Source organism: Cryptotermes secundus, unplaced genomic scaffold (assembly GCF_002891405.2).
Source record: "Cryptotermes secundus unplaced genomic scaffold, Csec_1.0 scaffold323, whole genome shotgun sequence".
Taxonomy (NCBI): Eukaryota; Metazoa; Arthropoda; class Insecta; order Blattodea; family Kalotermitidae; genus Cryptotermes; species Cryptotermes secundus.
Window position 1 is genome coordinate 2,165,477 of NW_019738961.1, and position 13,270 is coordinate 2,178,746.

The following is a 13,270-nucleotide window of genomic DNA, read 5'->3' on the forward strand; positions in this document are numbered from 1 at the left end:
TGCGTATTTTCGCCAGATGCCAGGAATCGCCCTCGTGTTCTATACTTGAGCGGGGAACTTCGGAATTTCTTTCCGGGTGATGGGGGCGAGTCAGAAAATTTGTTAACAAAACCTACGTATCAGCCACATAAGACTATTTTTACCGATCGCCCTAGAGAACTCATAATAGAAGGATATTTCGTTTAAATGCTTTAATTTGTGGTAATTAATATTTGGTACTATATTTCAATCTATTTTCAATTTACATCTATTTCTATTCTATTTTTGATAGTAAGGCAAGGTTAGATTGTCCCTTGTGCTTAACTAATTAAACACTACGCCATGAAAGCATATGGGCGAGTGGATGTATAGATCCACACTTTCTTGACTTCGGAACTAGCTAGAGATAAGATGTCAGCTTCATGCCCCGGCCGCTTTACCCTCGGTGAAAAGCCCCCAGTATCCATTAGATAGGAGGCTGGGTGAGCCACAGAGACGGTCTGGACGACATGGAGAAGAGAAAATTTTTGACCCTACCTGGACTCGAACTCAGACCCCTCTGGCGTCCAGCCCGTAGCCAGTCGCTACACCGACAGTACTTTAGCATATGTATTCTAACGGTTTTATAACAATTATAGGCATATTTGGCTCCAAGAGAAGCTGTATTATGCAGTTACTGCAGTTTCTCTTCATTAAGGAAGCAGCGCTGAATTTTCCTGGAATCCCGCAATTCGTTATGTGATTCCCTTCACAAAGCGTATGTTTCCAAGAAATGATAGCATCCCGAACATAAAGGGTTAGTCATCGTAGCTGTATTTACACAGGTGAGCTCTCGGTATGCCGCCTACATCGGCTGGCTTCTTGCTTGGCTTACTCTTCCACCCTGAAGATGGAGGCGATATGTTCCTCAGAAATGCTGGGCTCTCTCAGAACTACTTCGCGTTACAAACCAAGTTCGTAGTCATCGCCCTGAGAACTTGTCCGTTCTAGTGCGTGCAGGAAGACGCCACAGAAGATATTCTTAGCTAAAATAATAAACACCCATGTTCTTTCGTGTTGCGATGACCGTACCGTGTTCCACCTTTAAGGAAGTCGTAGTTCTGAACCCATGGGGAAACCTGTTATCAAATAAGATTACTAGACATTTTTTCTTGAGCTCAAACAAAAGGACTGGCGATACTAGATCCTCCACCGCATCGGTACTGTTACCATACATGCTACATTCATCTCCAGAAGTCTGTTGGCTGACACGTAGTATACATGCAGTGATTCCACGAAATAACTTTACATTACTTTCCAAATTATTATGTACACGTCTATAAAATATAGATTAGCGATAATTTTGCTAGCAATACTGCTCTGATAACCTTCTAGAAAGTTATATGCTCTTGTGCATTGAAGTTATGAACGTCCATGGTTCTTGAACAGACTGTACAACCAATGCGCATAAACAGCTGCGCAGAAACCTTAGCTCGCAGACGATGCAAAATAAATCGAACCAGACTATTATGTTGGAGAGATGCGTAGTGAGTTCCGTGTAACGTTTTTAGTGATTTTGTAGCCATTTTAAAGTGTTTAACGCTTGAATTGAGATTTTTATGTTCTTAAGACTACACAGGATCACTTAATATAGAAGAAAGTGCTTATGGAGGTTAGTGTATTTTAATTTAACATGGTTCTTTGTTTCTTTGTGTTGTGACAGTGGTTCAGCCATCTTGCATGTTTACATTTTATTTATGTAATTAATATTGAACACATCGTTGTTGCTGTAGATTTTAATAACATTTCGAAGAAAACATATTATCGTTTCCATTTTGAGACGTAACAATGTGCAGTGTGACATAATTTGAGGCTTTTGGACTGAGGATCATGTAACTTGTCATCTTGCGCAGAAATGTGTTTTCATTCCGTGTTTAATAATAGTACTTTTATATACGTTTGAGTTCGTTGTAGGGGTGGTGCAGTATTGTTTTATAAAGTCTGTAGATGCAGATGTGTGATTATCATGTCGTAAATGCTCGTATTTGAATCAGTCTCTTTGTTGTTGTTATTGCTGCTTCAATCAGCTGGGAGGTGGCCATGTGTTACAGCTGGGTGCTGCTTATAGAGAGAGCTGTATTTGATTGGGGATCGCGCAGCCTTCTTTGTAGCTTTGCTGATGGCTTACAGTGCAATATGTCTGCCAATAATATGTGATCATTTTATTTATATGTATATAATACGTTAATTGTGGTGCATAATTAGGTTGGCAGTGGGTTGTACGAACAATACGTATGTCTGACCGCTAATTTACAGCTTATTTCCTAGAACTAGCATGGTTATCGTGTCCATACTCAACGTTTCCCGTTTATTAACGTTACAAATATGTACTATTCAAATTATGGATTATGTACTCCTGATACGAAATTCCGTCGTTTTGCTCCTATATTCAGGTCTTCAGTAACATGGCCCACTGTCCCATATTTGATTCTTACTGTAGTGAAAGCTGGCTTAGGCAAGAATGTTTGTAGTTTTATAACTATTGCAAAACAAAGCTCGGGACGGAAGGGTAGAAGAAGGAATGGTTACACACTACGTGTAGTGCGATATCGAAGCCACGATTAAACGATGGTGAATGTGGTAACATATTATATAACTTATAAGTCTTGGAAACGGGGCATTTGATGTACCAGATAATTAAAAAACGATAAAGTTGTCCCTGTGCTTAGCTAATTAAGTACTGCGTCATAAAGGCGTATGGGCGAGTGGATGTATAGCTCCATATTTTCTTAACCTCGACACTAGTTGGAGGATAGGAGGGTGGATGGGCCCCAGAGCCGGTGTGAGCAACTCGAACTCTCACACCTCGATCATGCAGCCCGTAGCCAGTCGCTACACCAGATAATAAGTTGGGAATTAACGTTAAGAAACTGAGCGAATGCTTTGGTACCAACAAACTGAGAATCTTTTTGTCTTTCCGTCTTCGGCCGAAGAAATTTAAGATTAATTTTACCTGTTGATTCGTGTGGAACTTCGTGAGAGAACTACATATATTGGAGGGTGTTTGATAATGGGGTCGTAAGTTTATAATTTGTACTATGCAGTAACAGTTGTTGTTAGAAATCGGGGAAGACGAGATGGGTGGGGCATGTAGCATTAATTGGGGAGATAGAATCTTCTTACCATGTATCACAAATAGGGATGTGAAATGTGCCTGTAACATTTTAGTTGGGAAATTTGGAGGTAAAAGAGAGCAAAGAAAGGGCTGTAATTCAGTGGGTGTTCAAGAACAAGGGTGCGAGGTGTGGATTGGTTTGAGATGGCTCAGGATCGAGTCCTGTGCTTGGCATTTGTGAATATCATGAAGCTTGGTGGGTGCTGTAGAGAATTGAGAATTCTTCCAGCAGCTGAGGAACTATCAGCTCCTCTTCTCAACAGAGACTTGCTACATGGGAGTTTGATTGTTGTGTGAGCCCTTAATGCACAATGGTTGCCGTCGCCTGCTCAAACGTGGAGGAAGAATGAATTTTGCCCACAGAGTGTAAGGCTGGCAGGGAGTGAGCGAGTTGGTTGTTGAGCCTTGTATGATAAACAGCACAGTTACATAACCATGCCTATCACCTTTAGCAGATAAACCATATTTTTGTTTTTACCCTATGTTAAGCAAATTACTTAAATTTTATGTTTTTAATCTTGCATTGATACATCTGTTTGTGTCTGTGATTGTTAACTCTGTATAGATATTACACAAACTTTGTCCTATAAATGTGGCCTATTCTGCTGTGTTTTTCAACCCATTTTGACCACCATCAGGTGATATTTGTATTTACGTTATTGTTAGGCAATATAGTTCATGTTGCACGGTTTCCAACCCTATACATAATGTCTCAGTACATGTTTTAGTGTGTTTATCCAAAATACACACCAGAATGTACACATTTAAATGGGGTACAAGCAATATAGTTAACAGATATTCCGTAACAATTTTTATATGGTAGCTGATGCAGATATTTAAGTTGATGTATGTGTTAATACATTGTATTACTGGTTGTTTGTTGTTTATCATGCACAACATGCACAAAGTTTTCATTTAAGTAAAACAGTTGTATCAAATTTGTGTAGGAGTTAACACACTTATGTAAGCGAAATACATATAATAGAGAGAACTGGCAATTTTACAGTCTGCAGTACATGATTTTTTTGGGGGGTATTTGAAAGATAGTTCTTTTGTTATTCTGTTATGTTTAAACATGTAATAAATCAAGATGTTAGGATTAAGAATCTTGAAAGCTATTGCTGGGGGAAACTTATGGACTTCTAGATTGTGATGTTATAGAATCTGGTATATTGTTGTGCTTTATAGGAACCTTTTGAAGATGGAGGAAGTAGATTCATTCGAAACATTTGTAACTGTCGTCCAGATTACACGGCGTCGCACCCAGAAAACCTCTACTTTTCGTAGTCCCTGCTGTGGAAACCTCAAATTTCATTAGTAGATTCATATGTGGTATTGCATTCTTATTAATACTTTGAGAAATATATAAATATTTGGAGACATTTCCTTTTGTAATGTTGTTTCTTGTATTAAAGTTGTAACTTTCTAAGTCCTGAACGTTTCTCTTGCTTTTGACTCTCGTATTTTTGTCTGTCTTTTGTGTAAATATAAAGAGACGACTATTTTGAGGCTTTCGACAAGTGTGGATGTCTGCTGGGGTGGTTCACTTGAAAATCTGTGTGGAAGGGAAGACCAGTGGCAAGTATTTTTTAGTAAACCAAACATTTCCATAAAAATATAGAATTGCGGTCGGGGCCATAAATGAGAACATATGGAAGACCGTCTAGTGATAAGGATTTTAACTTGCATTCATTTAACAGTAGGAGTTGAGGAGCAAGTATGGCTTCACGTCTGGTGCATTGACTTGATGTAAATACGTAACTATATGGGATTTGTTTGCGTCTCGCATAGGTATACATGAAATGATGGTTTAACCGTAATACGAGCTTGCTTACATTTTTTAAAATGAAAGTAGACTTATGAGATCACCACGCCGTCTGTGTGTCTGTGAATCCCTCCCTATCAGCTTGAACCAATCTTTATGAAACTTAGTATTTGTATGATGGCACCTGAGCCCATGTCAGCCGCGTATTTCATAAATTGCTCCCATCAGTCTGTATGTGTATCCCATATATATCGTTGCTAGGCAAAGGCTCGGTAAAGTGTATTCCTCCTTTCATTTCTAGGCAACGGCTTGGTAAACCCGTTCCCGCGGTAACGAAGAATTGTTGAAGACATCGTTTTCTATGCGATCCATGTCATATCAAAGGAAAGTGGGCGATTAGTTCTTCCCAGAACTTCTTCTTTTGTGAAGTTATGAGATTGATCCTTGAAACATTATTTACACACATACACACGCGCGCGCGCCACTCTCACACTCTCACTCTCTGCCACAAGCCATATGGAAATTTTTGTAGTGTTAGTGCAATCTGATGGTGATGGGCATTTAGACACGGGAACGCGTAGTGGTGCTGACTGCATATGTAGAAGTGAAGCCTGTGTTACGGTGTACAGGGGTCACTGAAAGAGATCCATTGCTTCTCCATTTCCATTAAGGAGATACAGTTATAGTATATAACTGTATTGCGTGAGCAGGGACTGTGGAGTTACATGCATGAACAGTGAAATGGCTTGGCCTAACCAGTGAAGTGACTTGCTGTGGGTTGGGGTTCGGTTCTCTGTGTGATTTTATCACGTTGAGACCAGCTCCGGGGCCCATCCAGCCGGAGTTACAGCATTTGGAGCATGAAGACGAAGACTTCAGAGGTTAATGCACGGAGCGCCTTCATGCTCCCTCTTCATGCTTGCATGATGTGACAGGCACAGGGACAATATCCTCCTGTATCTTATGCAAGCGGATGTTGCTTACACTGCAAAAGTCTAACAGGGTTTTATGTTACACAGGTCTTAACTAAAGAAGACTTTTTGAACATTTGTACGTATAATTAAAAAAAACATTTGGTGACATACAGGAATATTTTTAGCTCAGTTTAGTCCCAGTTTGCCCCCAGGACTGAAACACAGAGGTTCGTTTCCCATCAGAGGCACGGAGCTTATTCATTACCACAAGTTCAGTTCTGATTTCGTGACATACCCAGTCTCCAATCCAATTAGTACCGGGCTCTCTTTACCTGGGGGTAAATCAGATGGTGCCTAAAGCTGAGCACGTCATCACCTGGCACCGACGTTGAAAACCTTAGTATGTGTACCAGCCCATGTTTTGTGGTTTCCTTGTCACCACGGCGGGACCTCAGGCTGTGGAGAGAGGAGACGGCCCCCAGATATGGAGGGTGGCTGCGAATATATTGAATAAGCAGTAGCGGACAGCCGACAAGGGATGGTCCTCCAGCTTGGGGGTTGGGCGTCGGTCTAACAGGTCATCGCTAAAAATAAGCTTGTTACGAAATGTCACAGAGGGCCTCGGACTAGGACGGATTCTTTTCATGAACTACCTAACAATATGAGCTAAGGAAAACGGACATGAGATTTGGTGCGTGGAATGTAAGAAGTTTGTATAGGGCAGGTTCGCTCAGGGCAGTTGGGAAAGAAATATCAAAATATAGGTTAGGTTTAGTTGGCGAACGGGAGGTCAGATAGGACAGAGGTGGCACCGAACCCGCAGGCGAATGTACATTTTTCTATAGAAATGGGAATGAGAATCATTTATTATGTACAGGTTCTTTTTGTACATAAGAGAATCATATCTTCAGCCAGAGAGAGTCTAGGTTATTACGAATTGAAGAAGCATAAGCCCATGGTTCGACGAAGGATGCTCAGAATTATTTGATCAAAGGAAACAAGCCAAAATGCAATGGCTGCATTATCAAAGCGAAATAAATATGGAAATCTGAACAATATAAGACGTGAAGCCAGCAGGCATTTTAGGAACAAAAAGAAGGAATATCTGAAATACAGAATTGATGAGCTTGCAATGAACAGTAAGAACAAGAACATTAGAGACCTGTATAGAGGAATAAATGACTTTAAAAGGGGTTACCAGCCTAGCAGTAACTTAGTGAAGGATGAGAATGGTGATCTGCTTGCAGATTCCCACAACATTTTGAAAAGGTGGAGGAACTACTTCTCTCAGTTATTGAATGTACATAGGGTCAGTGATGTTAGGCAGACAGAAATCCATACAGCTGAGCCGTTAGTACCTGATCCTAGCCCTTTTGAGGTCGAAGTTGCGTTTGCATAGTTGAAAAAGTATAAGTTGCCAGGTAGTGATCAAATTCCGGCAGAACTTGTTCAAGCAGGAGGTGAAATATTGCGTTCTAAGATCCATACTTACTTACTTACTTACTTACTTACTTATGGAGCTGAGCCCTTCTTGAGGAGAAGCCAAATCTGCAGCTACTCAAGAATTTCCTAGCATTTTATGGAACCCGAAAGTTCATTACCGTGTTGTCAAGAGCCCTCCACTGGTCCCTGTCCTGAGCCAGATCAATCCAATCCATATCATCCCATCCTATCTCTCTAAGATCCATTTTAATATTGTCCACCCACCTACGCCTTGGTCTTCTCAGTGGTCTCCTTCCTTCTGGCTTTCCCACCAATATCGTATAGGCATTCCTTTTCTCCCCCATTGGTAGTTTTCCTATCCAGAATGGTCTAAAACAAGGAGATGCTTTATCGCCACTCCTTTTCAACTTTGCTTTAGAATATGCCATTAGGAAGGTCCAGGAAAACCAGGTGCGGCTGAAATTAAATGGGATGCATCAGCTGTTGGTCTGTGCTGATGATATGAATCTGCTGGGATAACATAGATACACACACACACACACAAAAAACAAACAGACACTAATTGACGCAAGTAAGGAAGTTGGTCTAGATGTAAACACTGAAATCTTAAGTATATTTTGCTGTCTCCTCACCAGAATGAGGATAAAGTAATGACATAAAGATAGCTGACAAATGCTTTAAAAATATGGCACAGTTCAGATATTTGAGAATGACAGTAACAGATCATAATTCGATTCAGGAGGAAATTAAGAGGAGATTGAATTCAGGTAATGCTTGTTACCATTAAATCGATAACCTTTTGTCTTCTCGTCTGCTGTTTAAAAACATAAAAACTAGAATATACAGAAGTATATTTTGCATGTGGTTCTGTATGGACGTGAAAATTGATCTCTGACATTAAGGGAGGAACACAGACTGAGGGTGTTTGAGAACAGGGTGTTGAGAATATTTGGACAGAAGAGAGATGAAGTGACGGGAGGTTGGAGAGAACTGCATAATGAGGAGCTTCATAACTTGTACTCTTCTCCAAGTATAATTAGAATGATAAAGTCAAGGAGGATGAGATGGGTAGGACATGTAGCACGAATGGGCAGGGGAGGAATACATATAAGATATTGGTGGGAAAGCCGAAGGAAAAAGACCACTATGAAAACCAAGATGTAGGTGGGTGGACAGTATTAAACTGGATCTTAGAGAGATAGGATGGAGTGGTATGGCATAGATTTATCTGGCTCAGGATAGAGATTAGTGGAAGGCTCTTGTGAACACGGTAATTGAACCTTCGGGTTCCAGTAAATGCTGGGAAATTCTTGAGTATCTACACAACTGACGGTTTTTCAAGAAAGGCTCAGCTCTATGGAGTTAGTTACACTGATTCGATGGATCAGGTTGGTGTAGCGGTGACATTGTGTGTTTGTATGCGGGAGGTTCTCGGTTCGAAACTCGGCCTGGACGGCCATCCTGACAGAGGGGGTTTTCTGATTTTCTTTAGTTCCTGCGGGCAAATTTGGGGAAAATACCCCGATTAGGGCACGACCTCTTTCTTCCGAATTCTTTGTAATTCATGATTCGCCAGTCATACCACTAGACGCTATATAGAATGCACAGGTTATATTGATTAATATTGATTTTTTCTTTTAATTGCCCATCTGCAACCCTAAATTCAGAGAGTTGTTAGTCTCCCTGGGAATCTGTATTGCTTGTATTAGTGGTACATTTGTCTCTCTTTTCTGGGACATTAGGGCTCGCGCGGTAGCGTAGTTGGTTGAGAGACTGTGCTACCCGCCGGCATGTCGCGGGTTCGATTCCCGATGAGGTTACTGGATTTTTCAGTTGATTTAAGACACCCAGCTAGCCGCATTATGGCCATGGTGTCGATTCTGCCTGCAACAGAAATGAGTACCAATAATCTTCTTGGGACTAAGGGCGGCAAGAGCGTAAGACTGACAACCTTACCGCCGTCTGTGAGCCGATTATCTACAAAATGCGGGAGCCCCGAAGTCTCACAACGCTGTGGGCCTCCGCGGCCTGTTACAAGGATAGCTTTATTATTTTTACCATGGTTGAGGCACTATGCTACAAGTCGGAAGGTCGCGGGTTCAAGTCCCGATGAAGTCATTGGATTTTTTTTTTCAATTTACCTAATCCTTCAAGCCGCACTGTGGCCCTGGGTTCGACTTAGCCTCTAACAGAAACGAGTACCAGGAATATTCTTGGGGGTAAAGGGCAGCCGGCGCGTAAGGCTGACAACCTTACTGCCAAGTATGAGCCGACTGTCTAGAAAATGTGGGAGTCTCGACGTCTCACAACCCTGTGGGCCTCCACTGCCTGTTACAGGGATACCTTTACTTTTTTTTTTTTTTACTTTTACCATATCTCCACAGCGGTGGTTATGAGTATGCTATCATTTGGGATGAAACGCCATGTAGTCTGTTGAAAGTCCACCGACGTTTCGGAGGAACGTATCGCCTCCGTGTGGCACCTTTACATGTGTAAAATCAGGTGGCAGTCACATTCGACGCTGACTATGGAGGAGATATGTTCCTCCGAAACGTCGGTTGACGTGTATTATGAATAAATTAATTTTCCCGTCATGCATTCCTTCATCTTCCATCTGCATTTCCTGTTAAGTTATACATTGATGGAGAACATTTGTGAACATTAGCACAGTGCTCCAGTAGACGTTATGGATGTATTATGTACTAATAGTAGGAATTGATAATTAAGTCGTATTGGTACTGAATTTAGTGCTCGGAATGTATGACCGTTTTAAACGTTCTTTGTCTTTCACGATTACACCGCGCTCAACTTATTGACTCATACCGGCGAAGAGTTCAAGGTCATTCGTGTTGTGCGTATGCCCATATGTAGAGTGAAACAGGTTTCGAATCCATGTATGTTGGGCTGTAAATTGATAGACTTTACAGTTTAATTTTTGATGGTTTCACAGCTGTTAAGATCGTTCCTTTCTGGGTTCTTTCACCATGTACTCTTGTAGGGCGATGTTTCGGGGGAACACGCCGCCTTGATTATTTTCGCACAATTCCACTTTCCCTTCTGAAATCATCAGCGGATCCATGAAAAGGCACACCTCACATTTACTGTTCCTTTTCCCAGTGTTGACAGTAAACCAGTGTGCCCATTTTAAGGGCCAGTTTTGTTGTTTTCCAACTGGTCCGGAGAGGGTCCTGTGACCAACCCCCTTTTAATTTGCTTAGAGAACCGGTACTGTTCCTGGACGTATGAATGTAAACCATGAGGATGGAAGCAGCATGTTCGTGTGAAATGTCTGTGTCCGCTTACAAAAGTACGCAGTGTCAAAACCCAGAAGTTCACACTCATTAGACTTTTAACGGCGTTTACATACATTCCGTGCTTTCATTAGGTTAAGAGATATTGAATTGGCGTTCGAGAGAGGGAATGTGTTACGTGTTAGGTATGCGATCATCTGAAGCAGGTTTTGAGGTTAATGACATGCCCGTATAAGAAATATATCACCTTCCGGGTTCAATACCAACCCCTCCATTGCATCAGAGTCTTCCCAGTAGTGGAAGGGAGTTGGGCTGCTTTTACATTTGTTGTTTAGAAAACGTTCCATCTTCCCCCATTATCGGCGATGCAGACTGCCTACGCCATTAGACCATTGGTGACCAGAGTGTGACACGTTTTCTTCACCTCGGTACTAGTTTGAGGTGAGTGGTCAGGTTCACGCCTAGGCCTCTCTATCCCTCCCCCCGGTACCCATTGGATAGGAGGCTGGTTGTGCCCTAGAACCCGTCTGGACGACATGGAGAAGAGAAAATTCTTGACCCCCAGAATATTATTTCATTCTAACTATATTTATGCTGCTTATTTTGAAAAATGAAGGAGGCTTATGCGATCTTCATGCTACCTGTGTATCCCGCCATATTAACTTTTGAACGCGTGAACCAGTTTTTATGAAACTTAGCATGAATATCATGACACCTAAGCCCATCCGAACGACATACTTCTTAAATCCCTCCCATCAGTCCCTGTCTCTCTCTCTCTCTCTCTATATATATATAACCCCCCATCGCCGCTAGGAAGCGGTTCAGCAGAAACGTTAACTGTGGCAACGAATGTACATGCAGCAATAGAAGAATTTTGGACGCGTCGTTTTCTGTGCAGTCCGTGTCGTATCAGTGGAAAGTAGGCAATTACTTCTTACCAGAACGTATTGTTTATTTATGGTTCTTTTAACGACGCTGTCTGTATATCTTAGCATACAAAGTATTGACTTTAATCGTAGATGGGAGGATACTGTTAAAATGGATCATAAAGAACTCTAATGGAGGATGTGGACTCGATTCGTGTGACCCAGAGTAGGGGCCAGAGATGGGCTTTTATGAAGATGGCAGTGAATTTTCGGGTTTTATAAAAATTGTCAACTAAGCGGTTGCTTGTACCGCAAGCAAAAGTTCCTTCAACGGAGTTGCTGTTCTGCTGAGTGCATTACGTAGGGCTTATACGTATTTTTTCATATTACTAATAATTCGTGCCACTAAATAGTTATAAAAAGGGAATTCGTGAGTGGCTGAGCAACAGTTAGGTTCTCAAGGATTCAAGTCCATGGAGTTCGTTAGGTAGTTAATTGGTATATCGCGAACAATATATCGTCGAATGGTATAGTGATAAGTGAGTAACGACTTGGAAAGGATATGGAAAGAAGTGGTCGTGGCCTATTTAGAGGTACTATCCTGATCTTTGACCAGAGAGACTGAGGAAACCACCTCCGTCAGGGTGGTGGGTTGTTTTACGATAAGTAGTCAAACTAGAATGTCGTGTCAAATGGCAGGGTGATAGATGCATGATAAATTCGAAATGATTTTGAAGTGGCTGTCGCCTAGTCAGAGGTACTCCCCATAATTTTCCTTGAGGGACTGAGAAGAACACGAAAACTTCAGGCAGGATCTAATCTAGTTTTTTCCGAATACGAGTCAGTCGGTCTGCATATGGGAATGGCAACTGCGATTATATTGTGACTTGAGAGCCAGCGCAACGGCCGGTAAACACGGTTCCACAGCAAAGAATCAACCGCAAGAGTTCAGTTGTAAACAGTCTCTGGTCGTGGGTCTCAAGGGTCCTGACGCTAAGAGGAACTGATTGACGGTAAACTTCCAGTCGTAAAGTAATTTTGACTTCGACACGTCTGTCTGAGATGCCCGTGTGGGGGCGGCTTCGAATACTTCCATCATAGCCCTGCGAGTCGTAGGAGGCGACGTAAAGGGAACCCGGTGGCTGGGGGTGTAACTGGGCCACCCTGTTCCTGGGGGATTCCTCCTCCAGGCTGGGGGAATTTTGAATCTTGGACCCGAGAATGACTGTGCTGCCGAAGACTAGCAGCAGTTGTAAACGAAAGACCCCTCTTTTCGTCAGACTGACTGTGACCGCAAGTGTTCAGTTGAAAATAACATTACTGCTGTTGAGTCTCAAGGGGCTTGTCACCAAGAGGAACTGATAGGCGCTATACCGCCAGTCGTAAAGTGACTCTGACTCTGCCCCTACGCCTACACGTCTAGGATAGAATAAGAATTCTGGTCATGGATCTGGAGGAGACTGAAGCCAGGAATAAATGTGCTGGCGAAGGCCAGCAGAAATTTAACCGACCGATCGACCGAAAATGATAAAGAATATGCCGTAAGACAGTGAAAAAACAACAACTTTGAAACGTGGTTTTAGTATTGAAGTGAAACATCGAGAGACTGGAAGCATGAAAGGTGGGGGTTTATTAGAAGACTAAGTTACCAACGAACCAATAACGAAAGTGTTTCTTATATATCATTAGGGCGGTGCCGTAGCTCAGGTCGTTAGTCGCCGGCTTCCCACCGTATCAGGCCGGGTTTGATCCCAGGTCAAGTCATGTGGGATTTGTGGTTGACAGTGGTAGTGGGGCAGTGGAGCATGTAGGCTTCCCCTGCCATTTCTCATTCAACCAAATGATCCACACTCCGGAAGTGGATGCAACAGGCTAATTAGCGGTCAGCCCCCCCCCCC

The 13,270-nt window shown here is 42.2% G+C and overlaps 1 protein-coding gene across 1 annotated transcript in view; it reads left to right on the forward strand.

The window, feature by feature from the left end:
• The first annotated feature begins 1,458 nt into the window (after nucleotides 1-1,458).
• The window catches only part of LOC111871442 (protein yippee-like 1), a 195,668-nt gene continuing 183,856 nt past the window's right edge, over nucleotides 1,459-13,270 (forward strand). The window contains exon 1 of the mRNA XM_023864564.2: nucleotides 1,459-1,630. The gene's annotated coding sequence lies outside the window, so the exon portion shown is untranslated. The remainder of the gene's footprint in view (nucleotides 1,631-13,270) is intronic.